General features: G+C 40.3%; 1 pseudogene across 1 annotated transcript; it reads left to right on the top strand.

The window, feature by feature from the left end:
* Positions 1–2,549: 2,549 nt before the first annotated feature.
* Positions 2,550–3,577, top strand: LOC308272238 (WD repeat domain phosphoinositide-interacting protein 3-like; annotated as a pseudogene). The gene has a single exon. The product of its transcript is annotated as a WD repeat domain phosphoinositide-interacting protein 3-like (transcript).
* The last annotated feature ends 10,159 nt before the right edge of the window (positions 3,578–13,736 follow it).

Genomic DNA, 13,736 nt, shown 5'->3' with positions numbered 1-13,736 from the left:
GTTTCAAAATAAAAAATAAGCAGGGCATGGTGGTACATGCTCCTAATCCCAGTACTTGGGAGGCTGAGACAGGAGGATCACAGTTTCAAAGACAGCCTCTGCAACTTAGTGAGACCCTGTTCCAAAATAAAAAATTAAAGAAGGGCTGAGGGGGTCAGTGATATGATGGCATGTATTATCTGAATGCAAAGTTGATGTGAGTTCTAAAGTTACACTGAGACCATGAAAGAAAAAAAAAAGGGCTTAGAGTAGAGCTCAGAGATAAAATGTCCCTAAGTTCAATCCCCAAAACTGCAAAAAAAAAATAGAATAGTTCTGGGAGTCCAGCTCAGAGGTAGAAGGCATCTGGTTTTAATCCCCAGTACAATAATAATAATAATAATAATAATAATAATAATAATAATAATATTCAGCCACAGTTGAGAACAACTGAAATAGTCTGAACCCTCATTTTCTTTGGTTGAGGAATCAGGCCCTAAAGGACACGGTCTCACAATTATAAAGTGGCAGAGCTGGACTCATACACAAGCTCTTGAAGAAAAGAAGACTTGTGGCTATTGACTGACTAAATTCCACACCTCTAAAGCAAAAACTATAATAATATCTTGTATGACTTTTTTTTTTTTAACTCTGAAGCTTTAGCCGGGTGTGGTGCCACACGCTTGTAATCCCCGTGCTTGGGAGGTGGAGACAGGAGGATTGCACTGGTTTGAAGCCAGCCTCGCTGGCTTAAGAGACCCTGTTTCCAAATTAAAAAAAAAAAAAGATATATATATATATATAAATACAATATATACAAATTATATTATTATATTATATTATCGTATTATATTATATATTATATATTATTATATTATTTAATTTGTATATATATATAAATTAAAATATATATATATATATATATATATTATATATTAGGTCTAGGAGTGTAGCCCAGAGGTAGAAGGGTTTCCAGGAACCCCAGTACACCAATGAATAAATAAATAAATAAATAAAACTCTGAAGCTTTATATTCTATCCTTTAAGCTAATACTTTTGATATTTTAAAAATACAGCACTTTTTTAAAAAACTCAAGCTTAAAGAAATATAAATTAAAACCATGAGATACTACTAAGTATAACTTAAGGAAAAAAACTGACAGTGTTAAATGATGATGAGGATACAGAATAACTAGAAATCTCACACACTGCTAACAGGAATGCAAGATAAAACAGACACTTTGGAAGACAATTTCTCAATTTTTAAATTTATTTAAATTTATTTTTAATTTTTTTATTGGTGCATTGTATTCATACATCATAATGGGGTAAAAAAAACTTGTGTGAACATGCATGTACACATCAATTTTTTAATAAAATTAAACATATACTTACCATGTACACTGGCAATCCCACTCTTGGGTATTTATTTATTTATTTGTGAAACTGGCAGTGGAACCCAGGGGCTTTTCTACCTCTGGCCTATACTCCCAGACCTATTTTATACTTTACTTGGAAACAGCGTCTTAATAAGTTGCTGAGAGCCTCACTAAGTAGCTGCGGCTGGCTTCAAACCTGTGCAATCCTCTTGTCTCTTCCTCCCAAGCGCGGAGATTACAAATGTGCGCCACCATGCCCAGCTAGCTTGGGTATTTATTTAAAGAAAGTGAAGCCAGGCATGGTAGTGCATGCTTATAATCCCAGTACTTGGGAAGCTGAGACAGGAGGATCCAGGTTCAAGGCCAGCTTCAGCTACTTAGTGAAGCCCTTTGCAACTTAGTGAGACCCTGTTTCAAAAAAAAAAAAAAAAATACCGGCTGGGGCTGTCGCTCAGAGGTAGAATGCCCCTGGGTTCAATAACCAATACTGGAAAAAAAAAAAAAGGTAGAACCCAGGAGCTTTCTACCTTCAGACTATATTCTCAGACCTATTTTATATTTTATTTGGAAACAGGGTCTCACTAAGTTGCTGAGAGCCTCACTAAGTAGCTGACGCTGGCTTTGAACCTGTGCGATCGTCCTGTCTCAACCTCCCAAGCTCGGGGATTGCAAGCGTGCGCCACCACGCCCGGCTAGAAAGTGAAAACTTTAATTCACATGAAACCGTATACACAAATGTTTATAGTGTCTCAATTCAGAATCACAAAAATGATAACAGCCCCAATGTTTTTGAACTGGCGAATGGGTTAACAAGCTGTAGAACAACCCTTTAATGAGCACTCCCACCTCAGTAATAAAAGCTAGGAGTCCCCATGACATGGATGGATCTCAAAGAATCCAGGCTCAAAAGACAGCATACTATGTTGTTCCATTAATACGAAATTCTGGAAAAGGCAAAATAGTAAGAAGAGAAAAGGGATTAGTGGGTGGAAGGATTGAATACAAAAAAGTGGTACCAGGGAAGTTTTATGGGGTGATGGGACTGTGATGTCTTGATTTTGGTGGTAGTTGCATAACTATACGTTTGTCTAAACTCAAAAGAACTTTACAACCAAAGGAGGAAGTATTATTATATGTAAATTTTAGAAGGACAAAAAACCCACAAAGCCTTATAAAGAGGAAGAAGAACGCATGCACACACGCCCTCCGCCCGCCAGTCGCCCAGCCACCCGACAGGAGCTTCGGACCCCAACGCGGCCCATGAACCTGCTGCCGTGTGGGATGGAAAACGGATTCCGGATCTATGATACTGATCCACTCCAAGAAAAAGAAAAACAAGAATCTTAGGGAGGAGGAGTTGGCCCTGTGGAAATGTTATTTCGTGGCAATCATTCGGCTCCAGTTGGTGGTGGGAAGAAGCCGTGATACCCTCCCAATAAAGCAGTGATCTGGGACGACATGAAGAAGGCCGTCATCGAGACAGAGTTCTCCGCGGAGGTCAAGGCTGGGTACGACCAGACAGAATTGTGCATGTTTCGGACTCCATGATTCAGGTGTTCACGTTCACACACGACCCCCATCACTTGCATGTCTTTGCAACCTGCTATAAATAAACCCAAGGCCTCTGCGTGCTGTGTCCCAGCTGAAATAACTACCTCCCGGCCTTCCCGTGCACCCGCACAGGGCGTGCAGCTTCTGGATCTGGCCAGCGCCGAGAAGCCACCGGTGGACACTCCTGCACACGAGGGTGTCCTGGGCTGCATCGCTCTCAACTTGCAGGGAACAAGAATCGTAACTGCCTCAGAAAAAGGGGCCCTTGTACGAAGATTTGAAACTCACCAGGCCACTTAATCCAGGAGCTTCGAAGAGGCTCACAGGCGGCCCACACCTACAGCATCAACTTCAATCGGGACGCGTCCCCCGGCTGTGTGTCCAGCGACCGTGGCACGGGGCATATCTGTGCAGCCAAGGATCCAACATGGAATTAGCAAGTTAGTGTGGCCTCAGCCAGTTTCCTCCCTAAAGAGTTCAGTTTCAAATGGAATTTCTCCAAGTGTCAGGTTCCCTCGGGCTCTCCGTGCATTTGTGCCTTTGGAACAGAGCCAAACGCAGTCGCTGCCATCTGCGAGGACCGCTGCTCTGCTTGTTCAACCCAAGGGCGAACGCGTCCGCGACGTCTGCGCGCGCAGTTTCTAGAGATGACCGGCCGCCAGCTGTGAGGGCGCCACACGCTGCGCCGCCTCCTGGGGCTGGTGCCTTGGAGAAAAAGCCTTCCCATGTCTCGCATTATAGAGGGGCACCACAGACAGGCAGTGGGAGCCTCTGCGGTGCGGGCTCTGTGGCTGCCCACTCTCACACCCCCAGGCTCTGTCCAGGCCCAGCGACAGCGCTGAGTAGCAGGCAAAGCTTGCTCTTGGGGCCAATTCCACTGTGTTTTATTTTGGTTTGGTTTGGTTTTGCGGTACTGGGGATGGAACCCAGGGGGATTCTACCTCCAAGCTACACCCCCAGCCCTATTTATTTTTATTCTTGTGTGTGTGTGTGTGGGGGGGTACTGGGGTTGCTGGAAGCCCTTCTACCTCTGGGCTACACTCCCAGACCTATATTTTATATTTTTATTTGGAAACAGGGTCTCTTAAGCCAGCGCGGCTGGCTTCAAACCTGAGCCATCCTCCTGTCTCCGCCTCCCAAGCGCGGGGATTACTAGCCTGCGCCACCATGCCCGGCATTATTTATTCTTTATTTTTGAAACAGGGTCTCACTGAGTTGCAAAGGACCTCACTAAGTGGCTGAGGCTATCGGTGAATCGCCATCCTCCTGTTTCAGTCTCCCAAATGCTGGGATTACCAGCATGCGCCACCTTGCTACTGAGTCTGTGTTGGGGAAATGAACCTGTGTGAAGTCACTGCTAGATGAGCCTGCGGCCGCAGCCTCTAGAGCTGCACAAGTGTCTGGGGATCAGAGCCTCAGGGAGCAGAGCCTTGGTAGCAGGCCTGGGAAGCTGGATAGCAGCGGTTTCTCACTAGTCAAGGAACAAAGTTAAGTATAGGCTTTAAATAGAGTTAAGTGTCCCTTGACCTGGAGCCTTCTGCACGGAGCGCTGCTCCTGGGGCTCTGGCATCAGTGTGCAGGGAAACATTGCCTGTCGGGTCCTGCCCCTCTTCACTGCCATCCCTCAGAGCATTTGTAGTAGCTGTAACACTGACATTTTGGAAATGAGAGGCACATGCCGTTTTTTTTTTTTTTTTTTTTTTAACAAGTAACAACAGTAGGTAGCGGTCTTTCTGGTGTCAGTGCTGCTCAAGGTATATATTTAATTTTTCCAAATTCCCTTTAAAGAAGCTTAATTTCCTGGTTTTGATTTCCGGTTGCAAACTTTTAAAATCTGCACCATGGCAAGTTCTCAGTTTTTCATTTCTTTTCCTGTCATGTGATCAACTAACTTTGTACGTGGGTTTCAATGTCAAATATGCATGTTACCTTTATGTGTATTTGATCATGAAATTTAATTTTGCTCACTTATTTGTACTGTTTCTTTAAATAAAAGTGACTAATTTTGTCATAAAAAAGAGGAAGAAGCAGAAAAAAAGCAAATCCACCCAAAGGCCCATATCCTAGAATGAGTGACATTTTGTTAACATTCTTGCAGGTATTTCTTTATGCATAAAAGCAGATTGGGCGGGGCGTGGTGGCACACGCTTGTAATCCCCGAGCTTGGGAGGCGGAGACAGGAGGATCGCGCAGCAGCGCTGGCTCAAGAAACCCTGTTTCAAAAACATAAAATAGGTTTGGAAGTGTAGCCCAAAGATTGAAGGGCTTCCAGGAACCCCAGTACCACCGGGGGAAAAAAAAAAAAAAAACAGATTGAAAAAAAGGATAAACTGGGCATGGTGGCATACACTTGTAGTCCTACTACTTGAGAAGATAAGACAGGATGATAGCAGGTTTTTGGATGGCCTTAGCAACTTAGTGAGTCACCCCACAACTTAGTGAGACCCTGTTTCAAAATAAAAGAATAAAATCAATCTGGAGGGTATAGGTTGGAGGTAGAATGCCCCTGGGTTCCATCCCCAATACCACACACACACACACCAAAAAAAAAAAAAAAAAAAAAAAAAAGGAAAAAAGAAAGGATAGACATCATACTCTAAGGATTAAATAAAAATAGAAATAGAATTGTGTTAAAATTAATCTTGAACTTATGTATAGAATCACACTATAAATAATAATTTAAAATTTAATTTTATTTGAATTTAACCAAATAAATAGAAGCTATAGAGAAACAGAAAGAATTGGTGAACTTCAAACAATGTAGTTTTTTCTTTTTGCAAAAGGGATATTTTATTAAAACTGGCTCTACTGGGTTAAGAAAAAATATTATGAAAATCATTAAGAGTTGGTAACTTTGTTTTTTCTTTTTGTAGTACTGGGTATTAAACCCAGGGGCATTCTACCTTTGAGATACAACCCTAGGCCTATTGGATATTTTATTATTTATTTATTTATTTTTCTTTTAAATTTTTTATTGGTGCATTATATTCATACAACATATTGGGGTAAAAAACTTGTGTGTACAAACATGTACTCATCGCTGATTTAATCCCTACCCAATTCCCACCCCATTCCCTTCCCGTCCCTCCCTCCCTTGCTTGGCTTAGTGATTGACTTCGATATGTTTAAGTACATTATGTGTTTTAGAGATTTTCCTCTTCCCTCTTCCTTTCTCCTCATTTAGGTTGTCTTGTTTGCTCCTCTATAGGATTTCCTCTTTCAAGAGTTCCTCCTATGACCCATTTCTCCCTAACTCTCACATATTAGGAAAGCATATGATTTCTTATTTTTTGTGACTGACTAATCTCACTTAGCATAATGTCCTCCAGTTCCATCCATTTCCCTGAAAATTATGTAATTGAGTTTTTTTTGATGGCTGAGTAAAATTCCATTGTGTATATATCCCACAGTTTTGTAATCCATTCATCTGTTGATGGACATCTTGGCTGGTTCCATATTTTGGCTATGGTGAATTATGCAGCTATGAACATAGATACACATGCATTAGTTTGGTAGTTTGTTTTCTTTTCTTTAGGGTAGATACCCAGAAGTGGTATTGCTGGATAAAATGCTAGATTTGTTCCCATTCTTCTGAGGATTCTTCATACTGTTTTCCAAAGTGGTTGAACTAATTTGCAATCCCACCAACAATGTTTTAGAGTTCCCACTTCTCCACATCCTCACCAACATTTGTTGTTTGTGTTTTGAATGATTGCCATTCTAGTTGGAGTTAGGTGAAATCTCAGGGTAGTTTTCATTTGCATCTCTCTGATTGCCAGTGATGTTGAGCATTTTTTTCATGCATTTATTGGCCATTTGAATTTCTTCTTTTGTGAAGTGTCTATTTAGTTCATTTGCCCATTTTGTTATTCGATGATTTGTTTTCTTAGTGTTGAGTTTCTTGAGTTCTCTGTATATTCTAGATATTAATCCTCTAGAGGTGGTGTATGTGGCAAAAAACTTCTCCCATTCTGTTGGCTCTCGATTGAGGTTCTTGATAGTTTCCTTTGCTGAACAGAAGCTCTTCAGTTTCATGCAATCCAATGTATTGATTCTCCTTTTAATTTGTTGTGCCTTTCGGGTCTTGTTGAGGAAGTGTTTATCTGTGCCTATGTGTTGTAGTGTTGGACCTATGCACTCTTCAAGGAGCTTCAAGGTCTCTGGTTTAATTTCCAAGTTTTTGATCCATCGTGAGTTGACTTTTGTACAGGGTGAGAAAGTGTGATTAATATCCAATTTTCTGCATATGGTTAACCAGTTTTGCCAACACCATTTGTTGAAGAGGCTATCTTTTTTCCAGTGTATGTTTTTGGCCCCTTTGTCAAAAATCAATTGGCTGAAAGTGTGCAGACTTGTTTCTGGGTCTTCTATTTTGCTCCATTGGTCTATATATCTGTTCTTTTGCCAGTACCATGCTGTTTTTATTACAATGGCTTTGTAGTATAGTTTAAAGTCAGGTATTGTGATTCCTCCTGCGTGGTTTTTGTTGCTGAGAACTACCTTGGCTATTCTGGGCTTTTTGTTATTCCAGATAAATTTAAGGACTGATTTTTCTATGTCTGTGAGGAATGATCTTGGTAGTTTAATGAGCATTGTGTTAAATCTGTAGATCACTTTTGGGAGGATGGCCATTTTAATGATATTTATTCTGCCTATCCATGAATATGGAAGATCTTTCCATCTTCTAAGATCTTCTTCGATTTCTTTTTCAGTGTTTTATAATTTTCTTTGTACAGGTCTTTTACCTGCTTGGTCAAGTTTATTCCTAGGTATTTTATTTTCTTGTGGGAGATCCTGAGTGGAAGTGTTTTCTGAATTTCTTTTTCAGTGGATTTATGGTTGGTGTACAGAAAAGCTTCTGATTTTTTAAGATTGATTTTGTATCCAGATACTTTGCTGAATTTGTTGATCAGTTCTATAAGCCTTTTGGTTGAGTTTGTTGGGTTTTCATGTCATCTGCAAATAGTGAAAGCTTGAGTTCTTCTTTTCCTATTTGTACACCTTTGATTTCCTTTTCTTGCCTTATTGCTCTGGCTAGAGTCTCTAGTACTATATTGAAGAGAAGTGGTGATAGTGGACATCCTTGTCTCGTTCCAGTTTTTAGGGGGAATTCTTGAAGTTTTTCCCCATTTAATATGATGTTGGCAGTGGGCTTATTGTAGATTGCTTTGATAATGTTGAGATATGTTCCTTCTATTCCAATTCTCTGCAGTTTTTTTTATCATAAATGGATGTTGTATTTTATCAAATGCTTTTTCAGCGTCTATTGAGATGATCATGTAGTTTTTGTCTTGATTCTGTTTATATGATGAATTACATGGATTGATTTTCGTATATTGAACCAGCCTTGCATCCCTGGGATGAACCCTACCTGGTCATGGTGTATGATTTTCTTAATGTGGTTTTGAATGCATGTTACTAGTATTTTGTTTAATAGTTTTGCATCCAAGTTCATCAGAGATATAGGCCTGTAGTTTTCCTTCCTTGAACTGTCTTTATTCTGTTTGGGTATTAGTGTGATGTTGGCTTCATAGAATGTATTTGGGAGAGACCCTTTTTTTTCTATTTTGTGAAATAGTTTGAGTAGTATTGGGGTTAGCTCTTCTATAAAGGTTTTATAGAATTCACTTGGGAAAGCATCTGGTCCTGGGCTTTTCTTTGATGGTAAGCTCTTTATTGCTGATTCAATCTCTTTGATTGTTATTGGTTGGTTTAAGTGTTCTATATCTTCTTGACTCAGTTTAGGAAGGTTGTATTTATCTAGGAAGATGTCAATTTCCTCCAGATTTTACATTTTTTTGGAGTATAGTTTTTTAAAGTAGTTTTTGATGATCCTCTGGATTTCTACATTGTCAGTAGTAATATCTCCTTTTTCATCTCTTATCTTCATAATTTGGGTTGATTCTCTTTTTTTTTTAGTTAGATTGGCTAGTGGTTTATCTATCTTGTTAATTTTTTCAAGAAACCAGCTTTTGGTTTTGTTGATTTTCTGTATTATTTTTTTATTCTCTATTTCGTTAATTTCTGCTCTAATTTTAATAATTTCCCATCTTCTGCTGGCTTTGGGGTTCAATTGTTCCTGCTTTTCAAGGGCTTTGAGGTGTGTCATTAGGCTATTTATTTGAAGATTTTCTGTTTTTCTTATGTGAGCACTCAGTGTTATAAATTTTCCTCTTAATACTGCCTTCAAAGTGTCCCAGAGGGTTTGATATGTTGTATCTTTATTTTCATTTGTTTCTAGAAATTTCTTGATTTCACCTCTTACATCTTCTATGACCCATTCTTCATTCAGAAGTGTGGTGTTCAGTCTCCACATGTTTATGTTGTTTCTCTGGGTCTTCTTATAGTTGATTTCTAGTTTCATTCCATTATGGTCTGAAATGACACAGGGAAGTATGTAACATTTTTAAAATTTGCTAGTGCTCATTTTGTGTCCCAGGAAGTGATCTATTTTGGAGAAGGTTCTGTGAGCATCTGAGAAAAATGTGAACTCCGCTGTAGTTGGGTGAAATATTCTATATGTGTCCAACAGGTCCATTTGGTTAATGGTGTTCTTTAGTTCTGAGGCATCTTTACTGACCCTTTGTCTGGAAGATCGGTCTAGTATTGTGAGAGGTGTGTTGAAGTCTCCCAGTATTATTGTGTTGGGATTTATGTGTGACTTTATGTCACAAAGAGTTTGATTTATGAAAGTAGCTGCACCTATGTTTGGGGCATACATGTTGATTATTGTTATTTCCTCTTGCTGGACTATTTCTCTACCAGTAGAATATGACCTTCTTTGTCTCTTCTAATAAGTTTGGGTTTGAAGTCTAACTTGTCTGATATCATGGTTGCTACTCCTGCTTGTCTTCGAGTTCCATTAGCATGGATTACCTTACTCCAGTCCTTTACCTTGAGTTTGTTCCTATCTTTACTTATAAGGTGTGTTTCTTGTAAGCAGCAGATGAATGGATTCTGGTTTTTAATCCATTTTGCCACTTTATGTCTTTTTATTGGGGAGTTGAGGCCGTTAACATTCAGTGTGATTATAGAGATATAACTTTTAAGTCCTAACATGTTAAGATTTTATTTCTGTTTAAGATACTGTTTATTCTTCTTGCTTAGTTTTCTGTTGGACGGGAAATCTTGTTTTTTTGGTTCTGTCATGTATTACCTATTTCTTCTTTGCAGTTAATCTCCTTGAGTATTTTCTCTAGTGCTGGTTTTGAAGACATCAATCCCTTCAGTTTCTGTTTGTCATGGAAACCTCTTATTTCCCCATCTAATTTGATGGATAGTTTTGCTGGGTAGGAAATTTTTGGCTGGAAGTTGTTTTCTTTCAGAGTTTGGAATATGTTACTCCACGCCCTTCTGGCTTTCATGACTTGGTTTGGGAAGTCTGGAGTGATTCTAATTGGTTTGCCTCTGAATGTCACGTGGCCTTTTTTTGTTGTTGCCTTTAAGATTCTCTCCTTGACTTCCACATTAGTCATTTTGACAGTTATGTGTCGTGGTGAACCTCTTTTCTGACCCTGTCTAAAGGGAGTTCTATAAGTTTCCTGGACCTGTGTATTGACCTCTTGCTCTATGTTTGTCAAATTTTCTGCTATTACTTCCTTGAAGAGATTATTGATCCCTTTGGTTTACCCCTCTTTTCCCTCCTCTATTCCAATTATTCTTAGGTTAGCTCTCTTAAAATGGGCCCATATTTCTTCAATGTCAAATTCCTGCTGTCATATTTTTTTTTCTAAATTAGAAACTATGCATTCCTTTTTGGAGTTATCATCTTCTAGAAGCGAGATTCTATTCTCCATGTGGTCTAATCTGTTGTTTATACTTTGAATTGAGGCCTTTACTTCAATGATTGCATCCTTTATCTCTTTTAGAGTCTCTTTGAGTTCTTTTTGAAGCACCTCTATTATTTCTACAGTTATTTTCCTGATTTGATCTTCTAGAGATCTCTGAATTTCTGTGTAATCAGGTTCTGATGTTGTGGGGTTGTGGGCATTCATTGCTCCATTGTTATTCCTCTTTCCCATGATTTCGGAAGTTTGTGCCTTCTTTGGGTTCTTCCCTGGGTTACTATTTCTTCACTTAAGGTGCTCTGGATCTCGAGTCTGTGGTATCTCAGTCACCACTACTCCTTTACTGGGTTGTATCACAAAGTCTCAGACCCAGGGAGTCAATCGAGGTTGCTTGAATCCATGGGAGGTGCCTGGCTGGGAGTTCTCCCATGTGGAACTGCGACTATGGTGTGATATCTCTGCCACCGCCACTTCCCCACTGGCTTGGACTGCAAAAATCTCCGACCCAGCGAGACTATCAAAGCTGTGCAAGTCCCTTGGACTGTAATACTGGGATTTTACTCTAGGGGCCGCAATTTGACTCACGGTTGTTGAATTCGCTGATGTGTAGCTGTTGCGGACTCGGTGACCTCGCTGCTGCCGCCACTGGCAATATGGCACCGTTGTCATGTCCTCGGTCGTGAGGCTGACATATTTCTTCTTTGGTTTTGAGCTCTACTTTGATTTCCTGCAGGTTGTGCTGAGCCCGGACCCTGGGAGCTTTAGATGCTCCTTGCACCAAAAAAAAAAAAAAAAAAAAAAACCTTCTGAAATACACACGGCTGTTCCGCAGCTGCTCGCCTCAGCTCACTTTCCACCCCTCCTCTCCGGAGCCTTGTGCATTGTTGAGTGCGCTGATCTGGAACCATCTGTTGAACTCGCCGCTGCCACCAGCAGTATGGTGCTGCTGCCATGTCCTTGGCTGTGAGGCCGGCGTATCTCCTCTCTGGTTTTGAGCCTAGTTCTGAGTCCCCCTCCTCTCTGGAGCCTGGTGCTGTGAGGGAAGATGGTGCTGGCTTGGCTCCGTGCCACGGCTCCAGCCATGGCACTGAGGGCTGGTTCCTTTCTGGTGTCTGGTTCTTCCAGCCCTCTTTTTCCCTGTCCCTTGTGTTTACAGTTTTTATTTCTCTGCTGATGGTGTTTTCTGGGTATGAAAGGTGCTGATTCTGTGGTAATAGAGATCGATTGTTAGCAGGACTCATAAACACCGCTTTTCTCAGTCACCATCTTCCCGGAAGTCCTCAAAGATTATTCTTTTAAAGGTACTTCTTAATAAGATATAGGAGGATCACATTTGTGAGATGAGTCTCAGCAACTTGAGACCCTCAGAAACTTAGGGACACTCTATTTCAAAATTTAAAGAATAGTTTGATGTGGTGCTGCATGCTTGCAATCCCAGTACTTGGGAGGCTGAAGCAGGACGATCACAAGTTTGAGGATCCCCTCAATAAGTAGTGAGCCTCTCATCAACCTAGTGAGACACTGCTTCACAATAAAAATAAAAATAGGACTGGGGGTGTAACTTGAAGGAAAATGCCTCTGAGTTCAATCCCAGGAAAAAAATTAAGTAATAAATTTAAAAACCTGGGACTGTAGCTTGGAGGTAGAATGCCCTTGGGTTCAATCCCCAGTAAAAGCAAAACAAAAAAACCTTAATATTATGCATTATTCTGTTTTTGAAGATCACTACAAGATAAAGCAATTTTATTTCAGCTTTTATACTTGTAAAACAACTGCTGTTGAAAACATTTCTCCTGAAAAAAAACAAAAACAAAAACAAAAACAAGCATCGGATAGGGTGATTTGCAAGGGCTTGCTCTCAGAATTCAGAGCAAGGAAAATATCTACTTTCCCAGGTTTTTTTTAGACATTTTCATAGTCCCCCACACCTTAGCTAACTATACACAATTCTTACCAAATTTGCCTGTTTTCATTGGCTTCTGAGAATTTTGGATTTTATTCTCAACTATAGCCATGCCATTTACAGTTATATTATAACTTCAGGGATCTCAAATTAGAAAGATATTTCAGACATTTCGGTGAGAAAAATTCACCTCTGAAAAAAAAAAAAAACAGGCCCCCTTTTAAAATCTTAGTCCAGACCTAATTTGAAGACACCACTCTTCTCTATTCTCCAACCCAGGTCTCTTGTAGAGCCATTGTTCTTTGGAAAAGGGGTATCTTTTATGGCTCTATTAACTCAATAATTGTATTCTCCCAGGGGAAGTTGGCCAAGGACACTTTCTTTTGGAAAGCAATTATACATACAGTCTCTCTGTATGTGTGTGTGTGTGTATATATGTATATATACAGCTCGAAAGAATTCCTGTGTTTAGTTAACTACACATGCTCTTGGGACTGCCTGGGCAATTTAGTGAAACCCTGTCTCAAAAAATCAAAACCCAGCTGGGCGTGGTGGCACACGCTTGTAATCCCCATGCTTAGGAGGCGGAGACAGGAGGATCACGCAGGTTCGAAGCCAGTCTCTCTGGCTTAAGAGACCCTGTTTCCAAATAAAAGTATAGGCCTGGGAGTGTAGTCTGGAGGTAGAAGGGCTTCCAGGAACTCCAGTACCACCAAAAATAAAATAAATAAAATAAAAAACCATTGGGAGGCTGAAAAAGAAGGATCGCAGGTTTGCAGCCAGCCTCAAATACTTAGTGAAGCTCTCCACAACTTACTGAGACCCTGTTTCAAACTAAAGCATAAAAAATAGAGCTGGGAGTGTAGCTTGGAGGTAGAGTGCTCCTGGATTCAATTCCTTGTTCCACCAAAACAAAACAGAAAACCCACCACCAACAACCTTGAAGAAGAAATACTTGTCAGAACCTGGCAGGCCAATTATTTTGTTTCCCTTGTGCCAAATCTAAGTCAAAGCATAACTTCAACTTTCCCTGGACACCTAAAGGTGGTCTGCACATGTATCCAACCCTCACTCTCCTGCAGATGCATGACTGAGCCTGTGCAGAGACGGTCTATAATTTTCCTAGGAAAGAGCACT

Source organism: Muscardinus avellanarius (genome assembly GCF_963383645.1).
Source record: "Muscardinus avellanarius genome assembly, chromosome: 13".
Lineage (NCBI taxonomy): Eukaryota > Metazoa > Chordata > Mammalia > Rodentia > Gliridae > Muscardinus > Muscardinus avellanarius.
This window is presented reverse-complemented; position numbering and strand designations above follow the sequence as displayed.